The 24579-nt window shown below is 53.3% G+C and overlaps 1 protein-coding gene across 1 annotated transcript in view; it reads right to left on the reverse strand.

Moving 5' to 3' along the window:
• The window catches only part of RIMBP2 (RIMS binding protein 2), a 339298-nt gene extending 315600 nt beyond the window's left edge, over window positions 1-23698 (reverse strand). The window contains exon 1 of the mRNA XM_021923155.2: window positions 20887-23698. The gene's annotated coding sequence lies outside the window, so the exon portion shown is untranslated. The remainder of the gene's footprint in view (window positions 1-20886) is intronic.
• Between the last annotated feature and the right edge of the window lie 881 nt (window positions 23699-24579).

The following is a 24579-nucleotide window of genomic DNA, read 5'->3' on the forward strand; positions in this document are numbered from 1 at the left end:
CAGAGGCTACCCATGACCTTCAGGATAAAGTCCAGAGTCCTCACTGCTGCTCGCGATCTCACCCTGCCTCATCGCCAACCCCACTGTGTGCTCTCTCCTTCCCACCACGCTCCAGCACACTGGCCTCTCTGCGCTCCTCCCCAAGGCCTTCTCGGGACCACTTCCCGGCCTGGAAGGCTCCTTCTCACGGCCCTCCCATAGAGAATTCTGCTCATTCTTCTTCTCTGCATGGATGGTGCTCCCCTGGACTGGCTTAGTCCCCACTGCGGCAACGTTCCTTGCAGTTGTCCTGCTTGCCACACAGGAGGTAGCAGACATTGACAAAAGTGATTACAAAGATGATAGGGTGGGCTGGCCGCTCATGATGGCCCTGGAGACGGCACAAAGGAAGGGAAGAAGCCACGCTGGACACACGGACAGCCGTGTTCTTAGCCCTTATTCTTAACGCAGGGCCTAGCACATAGTCCGTGGTCAGCAAACACTAACCAAATGAGTACACAAACAGAACCCAGCGCCTGAGCTGGAAACGTATTCCAGGCCAGACCGAGGATAAGCGAGATCCTACAACAGATCAGTTTCCCGTCAGTGTCACTCCCACTATGAACACAAATGTCCACTATCGCGAACACAGTATCTGTCCTTCCACTAGGCTCTGCAGCATCTGTTCGCTCCAGAAACAGGGAGCATTTCATCTCCACTTAGCGGTCTGAGGTTTTCTTTCTTATCATCCAAGTGCCGCCAGGTCTGGCCCACATGCTACACCCTGGCTGGAGCCTTCCCTGGTCACGACAAGCCCACAGGGCCCCTCTTCCTCCGAGCCTGAGTTCCTGTTCGCTGTGTTAACTTCCAGCTGCATCTGCTCCCACGCGAGCCAGGAGGACCGTGTGGCCTCAGCCTCTCGTCTCACCAAACCCACACTCAGACTTCAGCTTGATCTCCAAGTAAGTGACACACCATCTCAGAGCTACGCGGACAGGATGGAAAGGTGCTACTCTCCATACAACCTTGTTCAACACTCGACATTTAAATAAACTATTCAAGGCCAGGCATGCTGTCTCCCACCTGTAATCCCACCACTCTGGGAGGCTGAAGTGGGAGGTTCGCTTGAGTCCAGGAGTTCAAGACCAACCTGGGAGGGAGGGTGGTACACGGTGAGAGTGGGGGGTCCAGGCAGGAACCTCATTCCAAGCGGCAGGAAAACCCTGGAAGGTTTTAAGCAACAGAGTGACATGACCTAATTTATGTTTCAAAAAGATCAGCCCCTGTTTCTGCGTGGTAACCGACCGTCGATCAGTAAGACTGGAGGCCGGGGGACCAGGCAGAGGCTAGGATGGCTGCCTAGGTGACGGGCAGGCTGGTCTGGACTAAGGAGCTAGCAGGGGAGGTAGAAAGAAGAGGTTAGGTGTGTTGAAAGTTTAGAGATGTCCGGATGTGGTATGGTTTGGATATGGGCTTGAAGAGGAGTCACGGATGATCCCAAGGCTTTAGACTCAAGCAGCTAGATGAAATAAGTTGCCATTTACAAAAACAAAGAACACTGGAGGAGGAAACGAAGAACATTTATGGCAGGAAGAAATTGCAAGTATATGATTTTGGACAGGTGCATTTCAGATGTGCATTGAGTCACCAAGGGGAGATGCTGCTCGAGCAACTGATCACCTACTAAATTCCAGGAGCTGCGGAAGGTACCAACGATGCATGGCACAACCCTTCCCTCCATGCTCACGTCCCAGCCAGCAAGGCTGACGTGTCCACAAGGACAGGTACATGATAAGGGCTTTAACATGGGTACACGTAAAACCTTACTGGGAGTGCAGAAGACGCCTGCAAAATGCAGCTGACTGGGGAGGGCAGAGACAGACTCAGTTCCTGAAAAGAAGAGGCCGCTGATGGGAGTCTGGGGGATGTGTGGGGTGATCTGGTTTTTCTATACATCAGTCATTCAGAGGCTACCTTCAATATGTGTCATCTGCATCCCTCAAGTTCGATCTAATAATTTTCTTTAAACTACTGACGTTAAACCTGAGTAAGGTTTAAATTTATAGATCACCACCACAAAATGAAAGCCAACATCATCAGCCTTAAATGTAAAGTAACAATTAATATAGATTGTTTTATAAAGCAGAAGCAGGATATGAATTTCTAGCTAGATAACTGAGCTGACTCAGCGTTTTGAGCCAGAGGTTCACAAAAGCGATCATTGTGAACATTGATCATTTAACAAATGAGGTTTAACAAAGGTGATTAGCAAGAATTAGAAATATAAAGTCCAACTAACACCAAACTGAGACTTTCTCCTGGATTCAGTCAGAAGGAGTAAGGGGAATTAAAAGGAAGTAAATGTGCTATTCTGTGATGCCACGTTGTTCAGCAATGTTGGAGAAGTCGCTCAAACCTCTCTTTGGAGTCCCAGTTTGGGAAGCACCGTATCTGGTCAGAGAAAAGACAGCATTCGGGGCAGTGGGAACAGCTTCTGCAAAAGCACAGAGGCAGGAAGCAGCCGAGCATGTTTTGAAATCTCCAAATCATCTCACGTGGCTAAAGGGAGAGGTGAATGGGGGCTGTAAGGTGGGGAGGAGTGCCTCGCCTGCCAGGCTGAAAACAGGGGATTTTATTTTGTAGGCAATGGAGAAGAGCCTCCGAAGGGTGTCAGATAAGAAGATGGTGTGATCAGGTTCATATTTATAATGAACACACAGGATGGAATGAATGAAGAGTACCCGACTGGAGGTACCTCCAGAGACACAAAACCCGGTGAAAGCCATCCTGAACTAAGACCGCAGAAATAATAGAGAATTCCAGACTCAAGAAGTACTGATGTGGCCAGGTGCAGAGGCTCACACCTGAAATCCCAATGCTCTGGGAGGTGAAGGCAGGAGAATTGCTCGAGGCCAGGAGCTCAGGACCAGCCTGAGCAACATAGCAAGACCCCGTCTCTACAAAATATCTCTGCAGAATAGCCGGGTATGGTGGTGGACGCCTGTGGTCCCAGCTACTCGCGAGGCTGAGGCTTGAGCTCAGGAGTTCAAAGCTGCAGTGAGCTATGATTGCACCACTGCTCTCCAGCCTGGGTGCAGAGGGAGACTAGCCTCTTTAAAAAAATCATAGTAATTGTGGTAGAATTGGCAGGCCTTGGCAACTGATTGGAGATAGAAGTTCAGGGAGGAATATTCTGCAAAGTTTCTTGTCCTTCCTAAATTGGATGTGGTGCCATCAACCTTCATCACGAACACAGAAGGGAAATGAGCCAGGCACAGTGGTGCCCACCTGTGGTCCCAGCGACTCCAGAGGCTGAGGCTGGAGGATCGCCCGAGCCCGGGAAGTAAAGGCAGCAATGAGCTATGATTGCACTGCTGCACTCCAGCCTGGGCCACAAAGCAAGCCCCCATCTCTTTAAAAAAAAAAACAAAAATAAAAGTGGAAAGAAGGGCAAGTGTTGGTGAAGAGACAGTGAGCTCCGTTTGGGATGCGCTGAACTTGCAGGAAATGCAAGAATCAAAGAAAAGTTGTCTAGGAAGCAGCTGGAACCATGCTTAATATTTAGGGGGACATTTGGAGCAGGGATTTGAGCCGTCTTCAACAGCTAACTTGCAGTCACGGGTGTGGAGAGGGACAGCCTGGAAAAGAGGAGAAAGTTGAGAGCGGCGCTGTGAGGCCCTTCTTCATGGGAGGGGCCATGAAGGAGACAGTGGAAAAGGACAGGGGAGGTGGAGGGGAGGGGAACCAGGAGACAGCAGAGTAACAGACCCCAGAGATAAAGACCTTCAAGGGAGAAGGCGTGGGCCACGGAGCCAGAGGGGGTGCAACCGTGACTTAGTGAAGCCCCTTCCTTTGGGTCTCATTACAGCCACAGAACCCACTTCCATACTGACTGAAACACTGTCTTTAACTTGCTCACATCAGAAGGCCGTCCGTCCCTGCCACCACTCCGAATGTCCTGGTCTCTGCCTCTCCTCCTGCTCCTTCACATGACCCGTCGGGAAGGGACAAGCATGACTCAGTCCCACAAAATTCCAGTGTGTGCAGTTTACAAAAGATGCTAGAAATGTAAATTTTAGACTGGGCACAGTGGCTCACACCTGTAATCCAGCACTTTGGGAGGCTGAGGTGGGTGGATCTCTTGAGGTCAGGAGTTCAAGACCAGCCTGGCCGACATGGTGAAATCCCATCTCTACTAAAAATACAAAAATCAGTAAGCTGTGGTGGCGGGCACCTGTAATCCCAGCTACTCAGGAGGCCGAGGCAGGAGAATCACTTGAACCTGGGAGGTGGAAGTTGCAGTGAGCTGAAATCACGCCTCTGCACCCCAGCCTGGGTGATGGTGTAAAACTCCGTCTTAAAAAAAAAAAAATACAGGTTTTATATTAAAATATCCCAATTTTTAAAATGCTAGTAATTTTAACCATTTTTAAATTGGTTAAAATTTTAACCAATTTTAACCATTTTTTCCCTAATTCTACGTAGGCCAAATAGAAGGCATGTGTGGGTGGCTCTCAGCCCACAAATCCCCATCTGCTACCCCTAAGGGGCAGCCATGGTCCCTCCCCAGTCACCCAACTGAGGAAAATGCTTCCTGAAAACATTTACTAGCCAGAAAACATTTGATGATCTTCCAGTTGGTGTGGTTTTTAGTTCATTTAGTTCATTTTCTCTCCATCTCAAATGGGCAGGCCATTTCTACAAAGACCCACACGGCCCCAGGCCCGCATCAGCCAAGGTTATTTTCTCCCTTCATCGGTTCCCCAGAAAGATGCCTGGAGTTGAGGAATCTCCAAGACACCAGCCACACCCCGCAAGGGTCTGCAAGATGGTCAACCACGGCAGTGGGCTGAGGAATGTCCCCAAGGGTCACGTTCACTCGAGACCTCAGAATGTGACCTCACTCGGAAGTAGGTGTTGCAGATGCAGTTTTAAGGTAGGAATTCAGATGGGATCAGACTGAGTCGGGGGCCCTCAATCCAATGAGAATGTCCTTCTGGAGATGGAGAAGGCCACACAGAGCCACAGAAGAAGGCCATGCGGAGACAGAGGCAGAGGTGGGGGGTACGTGGCCACTGCCAAGGAATCCCTGGAGCCACCGGCAACTGGGAGAGGCAGGGAAGATCCCACGCTGGAGCCTCTGGAAGGAGCACAGCCCCGCCGGCGCCTGGATCTCAGACTTTCACCTTCAGAGCTCGAGGGAAGAGATTTCTGTGGTTTTAAACCCTTCCAGTTCATCCTCAATTATGGCAGCTGCAAGAAATGGATCCAACCCCCCAACAAATTCCAAATGTGCCATCACACAACAAGCACCTTGTGAGCACCTCCTGTGCACATTTGGTGACGTGCACACTGCATACACTTCGTGAATGCCCGCAGTGCACACTTTGTGACCGCCCACTGCATACACTTTGTGAATGCCCGCAGTGCACACTTTGTGAGTGCCCACTGCATACACTTGGTGAATGCCTACAGTGCACATTTTGTGAGCACCCACTGTGTACACTTTGTAAGCACCACTGTGTACAAGCACCTCCTGTACTGAGCATGGAGTGTGTGCCATAAGTAACATGGCCCTGACTTTTAGCAAGTAGTCTTCTAGGACAGACAAGAAGAGCACACAGGTCTCTAGAACACCAGGTAAACACTGGGAAGGGCTAAAACACAAATACAAAGTTTCTGGGATTTCGAAGGATGGGCAGGATGGCACTGCAGTTGGAGGCCACTAGGTTCAGCTGTAGACAGGGAGCCACTCTGAGTCATGCCCACGGGGTAAGAAGGGAAGCAGCAGAGCCCCTCAGCAGGTGGGAGCTGAGCCAGGACCCTCACGCTGTAAGCCCCCCTAACACAGCGGGGCGGACACCTTTGCCGAGCTGCCTGGGAGGGCCTCAGAGTGTTCTATAAATACAGAACCAGCAGGTGTTGTGGTTGGAAGACGTAAAAGCTACATGGCACCTTCTGCCTTACACTCAGCTTGCATCACACAAGGAACTGCTTGTATTGGAGTTTACAATCCCTGAAGACACAAGGGTTCCAAAGAACAAAGAATGCCGATAGTCAGCAGGTCACCATATCACACTCAGGGACGGAGAGCAGCCCAGGGGAGTCGGGCACAGGAAACCTCCACAGTCAGGCCCGCGTCTGAACATGGGGTGAAAAGTGCCTTGCTGGGCACGTTGCCCGGGGAAGGTTTCTGAGCAAGGAAGGTGTGAGACTGTGAGACCGACTACACACCTGATGCTGACTGGAGCCCCCTCAAAGCCATGGGACACAAATCACTCCTGCTTGACAGTGTGGGAAGCCGCAAAATTCATTGTTTTTCTTCAAGATCTTTGGGCCAAATACGTCTTTTAATAACACATCCTGGAACTCAGTGGGCGAAACAGGTTACACCTGACAACCTGCCTTAAAACCAAGGAGCCGGGATCAGGGTTGCCATGGCCCACCCCTTCCCATAGCGCGTCCTTCAGCCCGCTGGAGATATGTGCGGCCCACACACGTATGTTCTAGAAGGAGCAGATGCTCTAGGGAAGGGACTACAGGCACGAGGCCTCCCAAACATAATGCAGCACAAAAGACAGCCTCGTGCTGATGCTGTTCTAGGGAAGGGACTGCAGGCACGAGGCCTCCCAAAACATAATGCGGCATGCAAGAGGCCCCCGTGTGGATGTTGCTCCCTGGGGCCAGCCAATTTCAGTCAATAATCCAGGACAAGGATGATTCCAGCCCACAAGACACATGCTCTTCCTAAACAACAAGGGTCCTAGCTGTTTGCATTACAGCGGGGGAGGAAAATCTAAGCTTCTCTCTAGCTGAATCCTCAATGATTTTGGGTAAATCTCCAGATTGCCACCACCACCAACAGCAATGAAATAACCACATGTGGGACCGGGCACGGCGGCTCACGCCTATAATCCCAGCACTTTGGGAGGCTGAGGTGGGCAGATCACCTGAGGTCGGGAGTTCGAGACGAGCTTGATCAATATGGAGAAACCCCGTCTTTACTAAAAATACAAAATTAGCTGAGAGTGTTGGCACATGCCTGTAATCCCAGCTACTCGGGAGGCTGAAGCACAAGAATCCCTTGAACCCTGGAGGCAAAGGCTGCAGTGAGCCGAGATCATGCCATTGCACTCCAGCCTGGGCAACAGAGCGAGACTCCGTCTCAAAAAAAAGGAAGGAAAGAACCACATGTAAGATGAAGGAGAAGAAAATAGGAATGGTGTGTGTGAGAGCAAGAAGCCTGTGTGTAAGCCCTTCCTGTTTTGTTAGTATTAATTTCTTCCAGTAAGAACCATCGCCCAGTGGTGAGGACAGAGGCCCTGGAATCATGATCCCGACCAGATTGAGGGCCCCTCCCCAAAACCCAGTTACAAATTGTGCGCCTTTGGACAAGTCACTTAATTTCTTGAGGCCTCTCTTTTCTCATCCATAAAACTGGAGTTAATCATAGGGCTATATGGAAATGCCATGAAATCAACCATCCCGGCTGCTCAGCCAGGACCTGCCTCGACAGGGGTTGAGAGCATCAACTTCTTTCCTCCTGGGCCAAGACAATGAGACTGTGATTCCCAGCAATTTATTCATTTCAGAAAAATGCTGCTGCCCTTCAGATGCCCGGAGAAATTCATTAGAATAGGACTTTCCTGTAATGCCTCCAGGTCACTGGGTCACTGCAGAGGGCCGGGGCGGGATTCTTTGTCTCGGAGCCTGAGATAATTGCAGTTGCCAACGTGGTCCAGCCTCCTAGCACGGGGGCAGCCAATTAACCAGGGAAGTCACCCTCCTGGTTGACAGTTGACGCCTGGTGTTGGCCTTGTGCACCCCCGATTAACCTCCAGGCGGGCTACCCCTCCGCCCCGGACATTTTCGGGTCCCTGCACTTATTATGAAGCCCGCCCAAGAATCCCAAATTCACTAATAAGAAAATCACCACCTAACATCAGTGTTTGAAAATTACCTTGTGTTAGAACTGTGATGGGAAGGGTGCTGTATTTTCAAACGATCAATGTTTCTTAAAAGCGTGGCATGGGCGCTCCCTCGGCCACCCGCCTGTGCTCCCCAATCCCTCACCCACTGCAACCACCTGGTGCTCAGCTCAGGGCTGAGCCGCAGTCTGAGGGCCGGGCCCTGGCGTGGGCTCCATCAGATCCTGTAATCGGATCCGGGCGCTTTAGCCCTCACGTGACTGGGGGCCACTGCCTAACCCTGATTAGCAGTCTACATCACCCACCTCACAGCCTCCCCTGGGGTCAGGCGGCTTCTCCACGTCTTAAATAAGATTCAGCAATTGTCATGTGTAGTATATTGGGGGTGTGTTTGAAACGGTGTTTCCTAGGGGAGAAGAAAGAAAAGCAGCACCCACAATCGAACAGCTTAGGAAATACAGAGAGAGATTGAGAGAGAGAGAGAAAGACAGAAAGATCTAGAAGCACGGAGGGAACCCTGAGCCTGAGCCTGAGCCTGAGCCTGAGCCTGAGCCTGAACCTGAACGCAGCACCGAGGTCTGGGGCCTGACCACCCCGGGAGGCAGGATCGCCTGAGGTCAGGAGTTTGAGACCAGCCTGGTCAAAATGGCAAACCCCGTCTCTACTAAAAATACAAAAATTAGCTGGGTGTGGTGGTGCATGCCTGTAATCCCAGCTACTTGGGAGGCTGAGGCAAGAGAATAACTTGAACCCGGAAGGCAGAGGTTGCAGTTAGACGAGATCGTGCCACTGCACTCCAGCCTGGGCGACAGAGCCAGACTCTATCTCAAAAGTAATAATAATAATAATAAACAAAAGTAAATGGCTTCTAAAGGGAAGTTTTTAAGTCTCAAATTAATTAAGTGGCACTCTGCATTTTCTAACCCACTTTCCAAAGGTGTTCCCTCTATGGACTCACAACCCCTCGTCCTGCCAACATCGCCTCCACAGGTCCATTTCCCAAAGCGTAGACTACCGGCCAGCGAGCACCTGCAAGATGGGCCCAGGCCCAGGGGCTCCGCCACCGAGTTCACCGGTTCAGGTCCTGGCATCGCTGCTCTCTAGCTGTGCAATCTTGAGCTAGCTGCTTCACCTCTCTGTGCATCCAAGTCTTCGTCTCCACGATGTTGGGGACAGTGATACCCTCCTGTGTTGGTTTCCTGGGCTGCCACGACAAATGACAACAAACTGGGAGGCTCAAAACAACACACATCTCTTCTCTCATAGATCTAGAGACCGGAAGCCCAGAAGCCCGGGTGGCCAGACCAGCTCCCTCCAAAGCTGCACGAGGCTCCCCGCCTCTGCCAGCACCAGCTGTCTCCAGGGGCTCCTCTCTGCGGCCGCATTGCTCTAGTTCCGCCCTCAGAGTCACAGGGATGCCTGACACTGAGTTTTCCACAAATCAGTGACACTCAAGGATGCATGAGTTAGGGAGAAGATGCCTGCACAACCGAAGCCCAGGAGAACCGATGAGATGTTAATATTCCCACTTGTGAAAAGCAGAGACCAAGTCCAGACAGGCGCATGAAGCCGCCCGGAGCCTCCCCGCCAGTCACCACGCAACGAAGACCAGGGCCCTGGCAGCCGCACCCCGACCCTGTGCTTCCTAATGCATCTTTCACCTCTGGGGAAAAGGAGGCTCAGTTTCCCCATCTGTCGTGTCCATGACTGTGAACCACAGAAGCCTCCTGGGGGAGAGGCTGGCAGGGAAGGGACGCAGTTGTCCTAGGCCCACACCGGAGCCCACATGGTTCCCCGTAAAAGGCTCTTCCTGACCAGCTCCTCACTAATGAAAAACTCAGCACAGGCGTTTGCTGTGTTTCTCTGTGGTTCTCACGCCTCTCCCCCTGCACACTGCTTTCCGGCTCTTTCTCTCCTTCTGTGATGCTGGGGCACGTTGGGTATGGCAGGAGCGAACTGCTAGGGCCACAGGCGCCCAGCCTGCAAAAATGTCCCAGCCCAGACAGGGCAGGCCCAGTGCCCCAAGGCAAACGCCCACCAAGGAGGCCGCCAGGTGTGGCTGGGACCAACGGAGGCAGAAGCCATTCTCTTCCCAGCCTACCCATCCCCGCAGGGTCACAAAAATGCTGATGGTCACTCTGTGCAAAAGTCTCTCCCTCCTGCCGTGACCAGCTCACTCCGCACACCCTTTAGGCAGCTCTGCTCATGAGAAAGGAAAAATAAATACACTGCAGAAGCATCTACAAGAAATCTGGGCTGCACAATCTTCAGAGGACCCGTTTCTGGGACTATTGGTATTATTCTACTAATTCCATTCACATGCTAATGATTGGTCTGTTTGGAGTTTAATAATAATAGCAGGAATCATAATAGCTAATGTCTGTTGAACCCTCACACTATACCAGGCCCTGTTCTAAATGCTCTAGGCCAGTGAAGTCATTTAATCATCCAAACACCCCTTCTGCAGTCCCCATCTGAATGAAAATAAAGGCAATTTGCTCATCTTTATTGAGTGTCGGGAGATACGAAGCACTCTTCCCCGGTGAATGCTGTCAATAACAATCTTTCGAGGAGAAGATGGATGCTCTCATTACCTGTATTTTATGGATAAGAAAACGAAAGCCCAGAGAGGTCCCAAAGAGAGCCTGTGCTCACACAGCCGAAGTAGCAGAGCAGAGATCTGAGCCTGCCAGCCTGGCTCCAGACTCTGCCCTGCGACTGTGGCCAATTCCGCCACTGAAGGCTGCTTCCGAGGGACACGTTCACAGAGCAGCTCCCCGCGGAGATGCCGTGGGGCACAGGCAGGTCCGCGCTCCCCGTGGCAGCGTGGCGTAGTGGCCAGGGACAGGCGCTCTGGCCAAAGTGCCCTGTAAATCGGCTGCTCCACTCAGGAGCCATAATGATTTGGGCAAGTGACTTAACCGTTCCGGGTGTTGGTGCCTTTTGACAGTGAAATGAGCTAGCTGGTGGGAAGCGTGCAGAACGGGCCTGGGGGTACAGCGAGGATTCAGCGAGGCCAGATCTTGTTTTCATGGCTCCTGCTGTTGCCTCCAAACAGACTCATCACCAAAATTATCGTGGAGGGATTCGGCAGCCGCCAGTGGTCCCAAATGCCGCAGGCTCATTCTGCAGATTAATGGAGAAAGGGCATTTCCCACAGGCTCCGCCAGGTCTAGCTTGTGCCTCTGCTGAGAGACTGACCTGCCCAGCCCTACCCCGTGGAAGAGAGAAAAATCCTGAATTAACCGTGCGAAATCCTGAAATGACCAAGAAAACATCGAGTAACTGAATATGTCCTCGAGCGACAAGATTCTCTTTCCTGTTCTTGAGCAGGGCCCGGGCTTGAGAGCTGAAGCCGGCCGGGGTATAGACAGGACAGGGGCCCAGGGGCACCCAGGCCTGAGAGCGGGAATGGCGGTGGGGTCACAGAACAACCCGGGAAGATGCAGACACACTCAGCACTTCCAAATGCCAGCCGTGCCCGGCCGCAGATGCTGGCGTAGGTACCCAGAGGATTCGTGTCCTCATGGAATGGAACGGGGCCACCTGAAGGGAGGCAGCCGGGAGGAGCAGGGAACAAGGTCCCACCCACGCCCAGGAGTCCTCCCGTGGGGAGGGAGGAAGGCACAGCGAGAAACAGAATGGGTGATAGGACAGGAGGGGCAGTCGGCTGCTGTCATGGCAGGCGGTCAGGGAAGGCTTCTCGGAGGCGGTGACCTTTGAGCGGAGCCCTGAACAACATGATGAGTGAGTAGCTGGGAGAAGAGCCTTCCAGACAAAGACGTGAAGGAGGAAGATCAGGCAGGCCTGTGGCCGTCGGGAGGCCCTTGCGCTTGCTGTAAGTGAGAATAAATGCAGTCAGAAGCTTCCAAGAGTGTGCGTGGTCTGAGTAGTTTCCAACAGGAGCCCTCTGGCTGCTGTGTGAGAGTGACCTGCAGGCAGAGGTGGACACAGGAGGCCTGGGGGGGGGTCGCTGAGGCAGTGGCCCAGGGACAAGACCAAGGGTCTCTGGCCAAGGGGACCGAGGCGGCCAGAGTAAGAAGAGCTCAGATTCAGGATGTGAAGGGAAAGTGGTGGATATTAGTGGATCGAATGTAGGGAACAGCTAGATAGAGGCTGGGAAGAGGACATGTTTGGCAAAGAAAATGCTTAGCCAAGAAAGGGGGGGTTGAGAGAGAGGGAGAGAGACAGAGAGAAAGAAAGAGAGAGAGAGACTATACGCATTACACATGACTATATTTACAATAATCTCAGGCCTTTTAGAAAGTACTGATGCCTGTGGGTAATCATGTGGTCCATCCACACAGCGGAATATCATTCAGCCATAAAAAGGGATGACGCTCTGACACACGCCACAACACGGGTGAACCTGGACCATGCTGTGCTGGGGGAAAGAAGCCGGCACAGAGGAACGTGTGTGGTATGATTCTGTTCACATAAGATGTCCACGGCAGGACATCTATAGATAGACAGCAGATTCGCAGTTGCCAGGGCTGGGAGGAGGGGAGAGAGGAGGCTGGTTGCTTAATGGCGTGTGGTTTCTTTTTGAGGTGATGAAAATGTTCTAACGTTCATGACAGTGATGGCTGCACAAATCTGAATACACTGACAACCCCTGGCTTGTACTTTAGATGGATGAATTGGATGGTAGGTAAGTTGTATCTCAGTAAAGCTATCTTAAAGCTGGGCATGGTGGCTCATGCCTATAATTCCAGCACTTTGGGAGGCTGAGGCAGGAGGATCACTTGAGTCCAGGAGTTTGAGACCAGCCTGGGCAACATAGCGAGACCCTGTCTCTACAATATATAAAAAATTAGCCAGGCATGGCAACACGCACCTGCAGTCCCAGCTACTCAGGAGGCTGAGGTGGGAAGATCACCTGAGCCTGTAGGTCGAGGCTTCAGTGAGCCAGGATTATGTCACTGCACTCCAGCCTGGGTGAGACCCTGTCTCCAAAAAACAAATAAATGAAATAAAGCTGCTTTAAAAATACCGTTATACCTGCGCCCCAACTCATCGCATCTTCTCTAAGAGGCTCGTGTGGGTCCTGGACACAGGTGTGTTTCAGAGCTCCCTGGGATTGCATCTGGCCCAGGACGGGCTCCACCCCAGCTTCTCTGGGATCTCACAGGCCGTGCAGTGCTGCAGTCCCAGCCCAGCTTCGTGGTGAGGCAGATCGGGTTTGAAACTGGGCCCATCCCTCCCCAGCTGTGTGATCTTCAGAGAGCCCCTCCATCTCTCAAAGACGATTGTCTCCTCTGTAAAAATGGGTCTACAAGAGCAACAGGGCCTGCCGCAGAAGGGCTGTGTCACACATGTAAGCGAGGAAGGCACCCAGCACGTGCCAGCATCAGCAGTCCGATGCATTGCTGCACTTGAGCTGGAAAAGCTATTGACACAAGTTCCCATCTTTAATTCTCACGATCCAGAAGCCACGATGTGGGAGGCAGTCGCCAGGGCTGGTGGGCTTGGGGACAAGCGGGAGGGAAGCTGGGGAACTGTCTGGACAGAGGCACTGGCCCTCCCAGGGCCCCACCTGCCATTAGCTGCATCCACCCTTCCTTCAGAGACACGTATTGAGCCCCAGCCGGGTCTCAGCCACTCTCTGGACACCGGGAACTCGGCCACAGGCTGAAGACACAGAACCCACACCTCAGCGGGGCTGGGGCAGGTCTCTGGGCGTGATGCCCAACAGCAGAGCTCGGGCACCCGCGGCCCGCAGGGCAGCTCCAGGCTAAGGAGTTAACACGTAGCTCGAGCCCTCGGCCCCTGAACACGGAGCCCTTTACAGACCTGGAGCTGAGTCGAGCCATCGTTTCCCAAGATTCTGGGGCTCCCCTCCCAGGGAGAGGGAAGGAAGAGTCAAAAGCAAGGCAGCCTGTCGCCCCCGTCCCCGTATCTCTGTCTAAGGAGGTGCAGGGCAGTGTGATGGGGGCGCTTCTGGTCTTGGAAACCACGTCGGTAATAAGCACAAAGAATGCCTTGAGGAAAACCCCCTTCCCACCCAAACCAGCAGCCGGTTCCTGACACTCCCATCGCAGGCACACACTGGGTGTGGCACCAGGAGTGTGTAATCCGAGGGACACACACCAACGCACCCCAGGCCCCCTCAGGAGGCCCCTACTGCCAAAATGGCCAAATGGGCTTTCTTTTTGGTAGCACTGGGCAGAAGGGAGGCAGGGGAGGGAACGCGGGAAGAGGCATAGGAGGGGCAGGGGAAGCCTTCCAGCCAAAGGGACACCATGACCAACTCCACATGAATGGAAATGACAGAGTACACCACCGGCCCCGCGGTTTCCGGGTATCCCTGGGACCTCACAGGCGGACACTGAGGGTCTCCAGGAGAGGGGTTGGCTCTGCAGCCCCTGTGATCCCCAGCCGCTCCAAAAACACCCAAGGACGAGCGCTTTCTGCACACGCCTGTGAGAATCAAAGCCACCGAGCAACTCGCAGATCCACTCCTCCCTCCGCCCTACCGGGGCAGGCTTCCCCCGGTTGGTCGCGCGCCTGAACAAACGTATATCGGATCCTCTCCTCGGTATTTCGACGCCATATCATCGGCGGGTATTATCCCCGGATCGCCCGGACGTTATCTGACGTCAGGCGCGCTGGACCATCGCATAGCGGGGACGCCCAAATCAGGTTGATGATCTTCTCTCGGTTATTGATTGGGTCGTTCGTTCGCCCGGCGCCCGTGGATCTTCACGCAGCGCGCACCCGCACGCACGCACGCAAGCGCGCGCGCGCAGCGCGCGCAGCCTGCGCACGTGCACGCACGCACGCGCGGCGCACGCACTTTGCTGCGCTGCGCATACCGCGCACGCACGCATTTTACTGCGCGGCGCGCATGCACCCTGGCGGCGCACGCAGCGCGGCGCACGCGCATGACGGCGCGCACTGCGCGGCGCACTGTATTGTGGTATTGTGCTGCTTGTGTACCGCACCGCGCCATGCCTGCCGGTGGCGGTGTGCCCTGCCTGTGTACCTGCACGCCGCATTGACGCGCACGCAGCGCGCACGTACTGCGCGTAGCGGCACACCGGCGCGCGCACGTACGCACTCAGCACACTGGCAGCACACACATGCCTGCAGCGCACACATACCTGCCTGGCCTTTTACCTGCAGCACACGCACACCTGCAGCATGCGCACACACACGCACATACACCTGCATAGCGGCGGCGCGCCTGCCTGCAGGCATCCTATCCCCATGAGGGCAGCACCCTCCTCTAGCTTGCTCACTGCTCACCTAAAATGGGAGTTGGTATTTAGCAGGTGCTTCAAGGTTTGCTGAATGAATAGGTCATGCCCCACCTTCCTGGGGCCCACACAGATAAAGAAGTGGCAGGCGCTGTACCTCCCCCGCCCCAGGCTCAGCACCAACAGGAAGGACCTGTCCACGTGGCCAGGCCAAGGAGAGAGCCCCCCATCTCCCACACTGGGTCTTTCCAGCAAGTGCTTATTCAGCACCTACTAACAACAGACCACAAAACACCAACAAATGAGACTATCCCCGAAGGATGTCTTCAGGCCTCCCTGCTCTACCTGCTCCTCCACAAGCCCCACTGCTCCTAATCCTCACAGACCCCACACTTCACACGTATGTCCCCACGGAGCCCCGATGACCACCTCCCTTTCTTGTGTAGGTGAGCATTAAGAAGAGGCTATCTGACCAGGCACAGTGGCTCATGCCTGTAATCCCAGCATTTTGGGAGGCCAAGGCAGGCAAATCGCCTGAGGTCAGAAGTTCGAGACCAGCCTGGTCAACACGGCGAAACCCCATCTCTATTAAAAATACAAAAATTAGCCAGGCGTGGTGGCCCATGCCTGTAATCCTAGCTAGTTGGGAGGCTGAGGCAGGAGAACTGCTTGAGCCCAGGAGGCAGAGGCTGCAGTGAGCCAAGATCATGCTGCTGCATTCCAGCCTGGGTGACAGAGACTCTGTCTCAAAAGAAAGAAAAAAGAAGCTATCCAGCCTCTCACAAATCCAGGGAAGCCCCAACTTCCTCCATTTTCTGAGGCTCCTGGTCCAGGTAAAAATTAAGACATGTCTATTACCCTTTTCATGTTTTGCTGGATTCCATTTTCTAATTTACTAATATTTGACTTAGAATGTGGTTTCCGTGACCATGAGGGTTTGGCCAGTATATGTTCTTCCTTTTGATGTCCTCACTAGGGGTTTGTATCAAGATTATTCTGGGCTTTTACAACGAGTGTGCTGTTTTCTTTTTTTCTTCATTTTTTGAAGATGCTACTTGGAGAAATTTACTTAGGACGCCATTTGGACTTAAAAGTTTATATTGTGTGAAGGTTTATCATTACAGATACATTTGCTTCTCATACTTAGGAAAATAACCATGAAAAAGTTAAAATAGATTTAGATTAAGTGTTACTTTTCAGGGACCCACCTCATAAATTAATACTTTTAACCCCACAAGCCCTAGTACAGTATGACTGGCTTGTTCAAAGATAAATGCAGTCACGCCTTGCTTAACGACAGGGATGCGTTCGGAGAAATGCCTCATCAGGTGATTTTGTCACTGAGCGCACCTCTTACGCAGTGTGCCTGCACACACACCCAGGCGGACAGCCTCCTCCATGCCCTGGCTAGATGGGTAAGCCCATTGCTCCTGGTTTCACAGCTATGCAGCCCATGACGGTACTGAGTACTCACTGCCGCACAATGGTGAGTGCTTGTGCATCTCATCATAGAAGAGAGGCAGCAGAAGTAAGATCTAAAATATAAAGCATGGTGCACCTGCATAGGGCACTTAGCATGAATGGAACTTGTGGGACTGGAAGTGGCTCTGGGTGAGTGAGTGAGTGAGTGAGGAGCGGATGTGAGGGCCCAGGCATTCCCGTACATATCTGTAGACACTATAAAGGCTGCACACTTAGACTATGCTAAATTTATACAAAAATATTATTCTTTCTTCCATAACTACCCTCAGCTTACTTCATTGCCTTATACATTTCTTAATTTTTTACCTGTTGGACTCTTTTGTAATAATACTTCGCTTAAAACACACAGTGTAGAGCTATACAAAAATAGTTTCTTTCTTTATAGCCTCATCTATTCACTTTTCCCGATTTGATTCTGTTTGTTTGTTTGCTTTTTAAACTTTGTTGTTAAAAGCTAAGACACAAACACACACATTCTCCTGGGCCTCCCCGGGGCCAGCATCATCACATCACCGCCTTCCACCCGCACGTTCCTGTCCCGCTGGGAGGTTTCCAGCAGAATAATGCACGGGGTGTGGTCGCCTCCCACGATGGCCGTGCCTGCTTCCGGATCCCTCCCGAAGGACCTGCTGAAGGCTGTTTCACAGCTCACTTTTGTTTAGTAAGTAGAAAGAATACATTCTAAAATCATGATAAAAGTTACAGTAAATCCATAAGCCAGTATCACAGTCATTTCTTATCATCAAGTATCATGTCTGTGCATGACCGTATGTGCTGGACGCTCACACGCCAGGCAGTACGGTGGGTTCACCCGCACCATCGTCACTCAACACGTGCGAGTAAAGCTTCAAGCTGAGCTGCTGCGACAGCCACACCGGGATAGGGGTCTTTCAGGTCTGTTCTAATCGCACACGGCCACCACAGTATGCGTGGTCTTCCTTGACTGAAATGCCGTCATGCAGGGCGTGACCTGGGAGATTTTCTTCAAGGAAAGATGGATCCACACAGGAGCGTGGCCCAGTGGTGGACACAAGGAGGGGAGGGTCAGAGAGAGAGACTGAGAGAGGGAGAGGAGGAGCAAGGGAGGGAGGGAGGGAAGGAGAGAGACAGAGAGAAAGGGAAAGAAAAAACAAAGAGGGAGAGAAAAGGAGAGAAAGGGAAGAAGGGATAGAGACTGAAAGAAAAGAACAAAAGAGTGAGAGAAGGAAGGAAGGAAGGAAGGAAGGGAGGGAGGGAGGGGGGGAGGGGGGGAGGGGGGGGGGGGGGGGGGAAGGAGGAGGGAGGGAGGACTGAGGAGTATGGTTCAGCGAAACCTTTGCACCCAAGGTTGGTGGCATCAGCATCACCAACAAGAGACACAGGTGCCCTCAGCTGGTTGCAGGCCTCCTCCCACCCCACAGGTGATCAGTCAGCTTTTCAAATGGGTGAAAGTCCAAAGAGAAACTGAGGAGATGAGCCGTGCACTACCACTGTCTACAAGGGATGAGGCGAGTGCAGAACAGAGTTTTCTGGAATCAGCAGCTCTGGTTGATCAACAACAGACCAGCACAGCCGACCCGGTTCTCCCCCAGGTTCCCAGCACCACACGGATTCCAAACCTTCGGGCAGACGTGGGAAACACGGAAGCATTCAGCCGTCGAGTATCCGCCGACCTGGAAGAGATGCTCATTGCCGTGCCCTAAGGAGACTCCTGGACACAAATGAAACTCCCAGGCGGGCGAGGCCCTCTGGTCCCTGAGGTTTAGCGCTTGCGGGTCTAGACCAACCTATGAGGCGCACTCGGCTTCAGGTATGACCTCAGCCAAAGGCCAGCAGAGAGCTGAGGGCATGTCCCAGAGATGTGTAAAGCACCCCCCACGTTTGACCTCAGCCAAAGGCCAACAGAAAGCTGAGCGCATGTCCCAGAGATGCGTAAAGCACCCCCTGGTCACGCTGTGTTCAAGGATTCTCAAAGCGGGATCCCTGGATGCCTCCACCTCCCCTGGTACTGCGTGGGAATGCAGATTCCCGGCCCCTCCCCAGACCTGCTGGATCAGAGGATCTGAGACTTGTAGCCCCTTAACCTACCCACCAGGATGCCAGCGCTCACCAACATGTGAGAATCACTGCTCCAATTAAAACTTCAACGGGACTCCAAAAATACAAATGTGGCAGGGGGTGGATTTGAAATGGAAAGCGAAGCAAGCTCAGGAAAGAGCCAGATCCTGCCTCTCCTCCCGCTCCCTGAGTACACGCTGGTCTCTTCCAGGCGCCAACAGCGCAAGGGACCAAAGAGATGAAACTGAAAGCCACAGTGTAGGGCCCACCTTGTCTTTTCATCTTCACGGCTAGGAGCTCTCAGTCCGGCTGCACCTGGGAAGCTTCCGCACCACACACGCCCACCCCCGGACTCTGCAGGCTTGGGTTTCTCTGCCGGGCTTGCAGCACGGGGGAGGCCAGCTGCTGTGCCCTGGGGAGGGCTGTGTGGCGCCTGCCTCCTGAGTGGGGAGCGGCCCCCACAGCGCCAGCATCTTCCTGTCTCCCGGGCACGTGGGCAGTGCCACCCTCTCCCTGACCCAGTTTGCCATCCTCTCGGAAGGGGCATAGGGGAATAGCGGCCGCTAGCGCCTTCCCTGAAATAACCTGCAAGGGCTCCACTCTGGGCCCCAGGCAGCTGCCATATGGCCACGGCACAGCCCTCGACCCCAGTCACGCCCCACCACCCCCCACTGCAGAAGCGGTGCCCGCCTGCCTTCCCCTCACCACGCCCCCCCGAGGAACCTCCGGAGCCGGTCAGACCCTGCCCATCCCACTGGGAGCTTGGGATCCTGTCTCACACCACAAGCCAAGACCCCACCGCCCAGCGGGGGCTGAGTCTGAAGCTAATTCCGGGACAGCCCAGCAAGGCTGGGAGGGAGCCAGGGAGGGGCCATGTGCGAGGGGGAGGCGGTGATTTTTAGAGCCTTCCCCCACTGTTCCCCGTAGACACCAGGCGAGTGAGCCTGCACACCAGCTCCCTCCCCTGCCTGCTCCTGCTCGGAGCCTGGAGCCCGACAAGGCTGCCAGCAGCCCGGCCTGCCACGGGCCCCGGGAGCCCAGACACCTCCTCTTCCCACCCATCTTCCATTTCAGAGGGAGCCGCTCTCTCTCCTCTCAGGCCTGCTCCATCTGTGACATTTCTCCCTCCCTGGATGAAGTGGGGTTTTCGCCCTCGTGAGCAGAGTCTCCTTCGGGGCTCCTCCGTGAGAGAAATATGGGGCTGGACAGGGCCCCCTTCCCTCCCTCCTCGCTCACCCTAAGAACCTGCAGGGACCCAGCGGCCACGCAGGCATGGAGCCAGCACCCCTGCCTCCCCTGGGGCCAGTGACCAGGCTGGGAGGTGAAGCAGTCCTCCCTCCCTCCCTCCCTCCTCCCTCCAGCCAGCCCTGACCCCAACCTCAGCCAGCCGTCATCCCGACCCCAGCCAGCCCTGACCCGGACCTCAGCGTGCACTCCCCGAGGACAGGAGGGAGGCTCCTTGCACCGAGGCCTCTGCTGACAGATGTCCGGGCCCCCACCTGGACCTACCCAGACCTAAGCTCCTGGGCAGGTGGTCCCGGACACCCTGCCTTTGCCAGTGAAATACGGTTTCCACTGGGAGAGACTGCCCCCAGCCAGCAGCCCGCGCACACTGGTCACACAGACACACACATGCACGCACACACTTTGCCAGGGAACATCTGTTTTGACAAACACATTATTCAAGTCAGTCCATGGGACGTGAATTGACAGATTCCTGGGTGCAGGCTGCTGGCTTTGTGCATTTGCACCTGAGCTGAGCTGGGGACTCTGATGTGTTTGTCCCACGGCCCCTTCCCCACTCCACCCCACCCGCAAGAAGACAAGTCCAGGCCCTGAGCCGCTGCTGTCTGAGACGCCCGGGGCGCACTCCCCAGGCGAGCGGGACTGTGTCCATCGGGTGCCAAACTTTGCCTGGAGGGGCTTTTCTGAAAAGCCTGGGGTGGGGGCCATGACAGAGCCACAGCACCCCTGCAGCTGACACCCGGCACCCAGGAAGAAGTCGGTCAGCCCTTCCCTTCCGAGACAATCCTGAATTCCAGGCAGCACCAAGATGCCAGCAGGGCGAGCCGCTGCTCCCCGCACCCAGCGTCCCCGGACCCCACGCTGAAGGGCATTCTCCATCCGCTGCAAAATAAACTTTGTCTGGGCAAAGAGTTTCCGGCTAACCCCCTGTGATCATCGCCGCTGCGGCTCAGGTGCAGAAAGGCGAGGGGAGACGGGAAGCTATTTTTAGGAGAAAAAAATAAATCTCAGCCTACCTTTAGAAGCGAGCTGTGCCAAGGCTCCCGAGGTTCACCCGGAGACAACTGCAGTATACTGTGTCAGATTACAAACTGGGGGCGAGAGGGAGGGAGGGAGGAGGGGGAGAGGGAGAGAGGGAGGGAGGAGGAGGGAGAGGGAGAGAGGGATGGAGAGAGCAGCAGAGGGAGAGACAGGGAGCGAGAGGCAGGCAGAGGCGGCGCCCAGTCAACATTGCAGGGCATTGGTGTGTCTGCACTGCTTGCATTCCAGCTAGACATGATTCATTAGTTTTCTGCAGGCAGGCAAGCAGGTCGAGAGGGAGGGAGAGACAGCGAGAGCCAGAGAGAGAGAGAGAGAGAGAGGATCATCCGCCATGCAGCAGTAACCAGAGCCTATGAAACGTCAGTGTTTGAACGCACGCACACACACATGCACACAAATACACATGCACACACACGTGCACACACACACACACCAAGATGGCTATACCCCTCACTGCCAGTTTTTCTTTCACAGAGCTGTGGTGAAAAGCTCGGACAGAGATGGAGGCAAACAGCTCTCAGCCACACAGGGCTTGGGGTTGGTGCTTTTCCCTCCGTCCCTGGGAAAACAGCACAAGATCTTCCCTGCAGGAGGCCGGGGGACTCCTGCAACCGACAGGCAACCAATCAGCACATCAAGGTGAAAGCTGCCCTGGGCTCTACTCCAGAAAGCTCAGAAACTCAAGCGCCCTCAGAATTAAGTGATGAAGAGGAGCGACTGAAGCTGCCTGGGTCTTTGCTCTCCTGTCTGGCTCCCCTCCCCACCACAAGCCTCCAGTGGCCCCGAGGGTTCCCCCTTCCCACAGAACTTCAGGTGGTGGCACAGATACACCCGCTACCTAGCAACCGGGTGGTGCAGGAGGGAAAAAACCCTGGGTAACATGCACGGACTTCACACACGTGCTTCCTCCCCTGGGTAAAAATCCCATGCTTGTTTTTGAAAGGTGCAAAATCAGGTAGCTCATGCAAAGGAAAAGCCCTTTGGTAATTTGGGCTCCACATACCCTAACTGAGGCTCTGAGGGCTCCTACTAATGATGGCCCTGTGCAGGGACAAGACTCAAGTGTAGGCCACAAGAAGTCCAAGGAAGGGCTCACCACCAGTCCTTTGTACAAAAAAGAAGGATTTCTCCTGAGGTGCTTTCTGCTTCTTCTCCAATTAGACGCACTTTACAAGTTTTAAAAACATGGGCTCCTTAGTAAAGCCAATGCATCCTCCCATCACCGTGGTTTTTGCTTGGGATCTTAAAGGAACTGCAATGGTCTCAAACCTAGACAGCCAGAGGAAGCCTCTTCCCGAGACAACTTTTTCAACACTGTGACAGACGGGTCCAGCGAGTTTTCCCAATCGGGATCCATTTTGGCCTCCCGGATAGGCTTTTCAATTATATGCCTCTGAATTTGCCTGCAAGACTGGAGGCTGCCTTCAAGCCCTGTATAGAGTAGCCCCAGCCTCTGTGCATGGAACAAAGAGATACGCGCCGTATCCAGGAGTAGGTGGCAAACCACAGATGATTCCTTTTCACCCTGGAGCAGACTTATCAGGTCACAGAAACTGCAAGACTGCAGAAAATCATGGAAGGAACTGGTGACCAGATACTTGTACACACATGTTCACAGCTGCGCTGCTCTCAACAGGCAAAGGGTGGAAATGATGCAAGTGCCCATCAGCGAATGAATGGGGAAACAAAATGTGGCATATCCATACAATGGAATACATATCCATACAATGGAATATTATTCAGCCAGGAAAAAGGAATGAAGTACTGATTCATGCTGTCACACGGATGGACCTTGACAGCACCATGCCGGGGAAAGAAGCCAGACACAAAGCCCATCAATCATATGAGCCCATTTCTATGAAATACCCCAAACAGGCAAATCCCTAGACTGGTGCTTGCTGAGGGCTGGGAGGAGAGGAGATGAGGAGTGACTCCTTAGTGGAGTGGGGTTTCCTTTGGGGTGGTGAGAACGCTTTGGAACAAGAGAGAGGTGGCAGTTGCACAAGACGATGAATGTATTAAATGCCGCTGAGTTGTTCGCTTTAAAATGGTTAATTTTATGTGATGTGAACTTTACCTCCATAAAAACATATGACAAGACTGTACAAAGCGCCTGTGCATTGGACCCCACTGACCCAGTCTGCGCCTTCCTGACTCCATCCGTGTGGCCTGGAGCAGGTCAGTCTTTTCCCACATCTGTAAAACGATCGTGTCTGCTTATCACCTAATGTCTACTTCACGGGGCTCCTCTGGGGGACGAATGAAACATTTGACAGAAGGAAATACAGCTATTCCCCCTTAGAAAGGACTCACTCTTTTAAAAGGTCATTCGGTGGCATGAAAATGACTCTCCACCTCTATTTTCTCAGCAGAGAGGAAATTAATTTTTAAGGAATGCCATGGATCATATAGGCTGAAAAGCCAAGGTTCTAAAACAAATAAGCTGCAAAAAATGTTTCCATTCAGAGAATCTGGGCCCCAAACAGGTCCACTGCTGCCTGCACCAGCCCTGCCAAGACTGTCATGGCTGCGCCAGCCCCGCTGAATCTGTCACGGCTGCACTGTCGTCCGTGGCATCTCACGTGTGTGGGGCTGCAGGTCACGGGTCTCGGCGTGAGGAGCCCACTGTGTCGACCGGACAACTTGAGACCAAAGAGTTGACTGTAGCTGCCAAGAGACACATGGTCAAATCAGAAAAAGAATGCAGGGCCAGGCGCAGTGGCTCATGCCTGTAGTGCCAGCACTTTGAGAGGCCAGAGTGGGAGGATCACTTGAGCCTAGGAGTTCTAGACCAGCCTGGGCAACATAGTGAGATCTCATCTTTACAAAAAATACAAAACAGCTGGGCATGGCAGTGCATGCCTGTGGTCCCAGCTACTCAGGAGGCTGAGGTGGGAGGATCGCTCGAGCCCAGGGGAGTCAAAGCTGCAATAAGCTGTGACTGCTCCACTGCACCCCAGCCTGGGGGACAGAGTGAGACCCTGCCTCAAAAAAAAAAAAAGAAAAAGAAAAAGAAAAGAAAAGAAAAAAGGAAAGAAAAGAAAAATAATGCAGGATTCCATTTCTTGGTGTTATGTTCTAACTTCACAAAAATTAGGTAAATTTTGTGCATAAAATACTGAAAAAATGTAACAAAACAGAGACTTTCATAGGTGTGCTCTTAGGTAACTAACAATCCAGATGAAGCCATTCTGTGCCTGTGAAGAATGAGGACGTGTTCAACCCAGCAGGAAGGAGCTGGCCGGTTCTGAAAAGTGAGCTGCCGTGGTGGGGACCAGTTTTGGTGACGGAATCAGAAGTGCTGACCTCCTCCAGCGCTTGTTACAGGCAACCTGCTAGCTCTGGGCCGGGCACAGGCCACACAAAGGCGTTGTTACTCACCAGCTCTGTCAGGCTGTTAGACTCCTGTGAATAAGGCACCATTTGTTTTATCTGGTCCTGGATGGAACGAGTATTTGCCAGATGTCAGGAAGTGTCAGATGCAAAGCTGCGTAACTGCCATTCACAGAGTTTTCCAGCCCTACGTACGGAGACAGCACAACTGGGCCATTTCCACTTGGAACTGCTGTCTGAGAAAATGCCAGTCATTTTGTTTGCAACGTAGTTCTGAAGGCTCAGCATTAAAGTGGAATCTCCTGTCCCTGGACAGCTAATAATAGGTCTGTGCT

Source organism: Papio anubis, chromosome 9 (assembly GCF_008728515.1).
Source record: "Papio anubis isolate 15944 chromosome 9, Panubis1.0, whole genome shotgun sequence".
Lineage (NCBI taxonomy): Eukaryota > Metazoa > Chordata > Mammalia > Primates > Cercopithecidae > Papio > Papio anubis.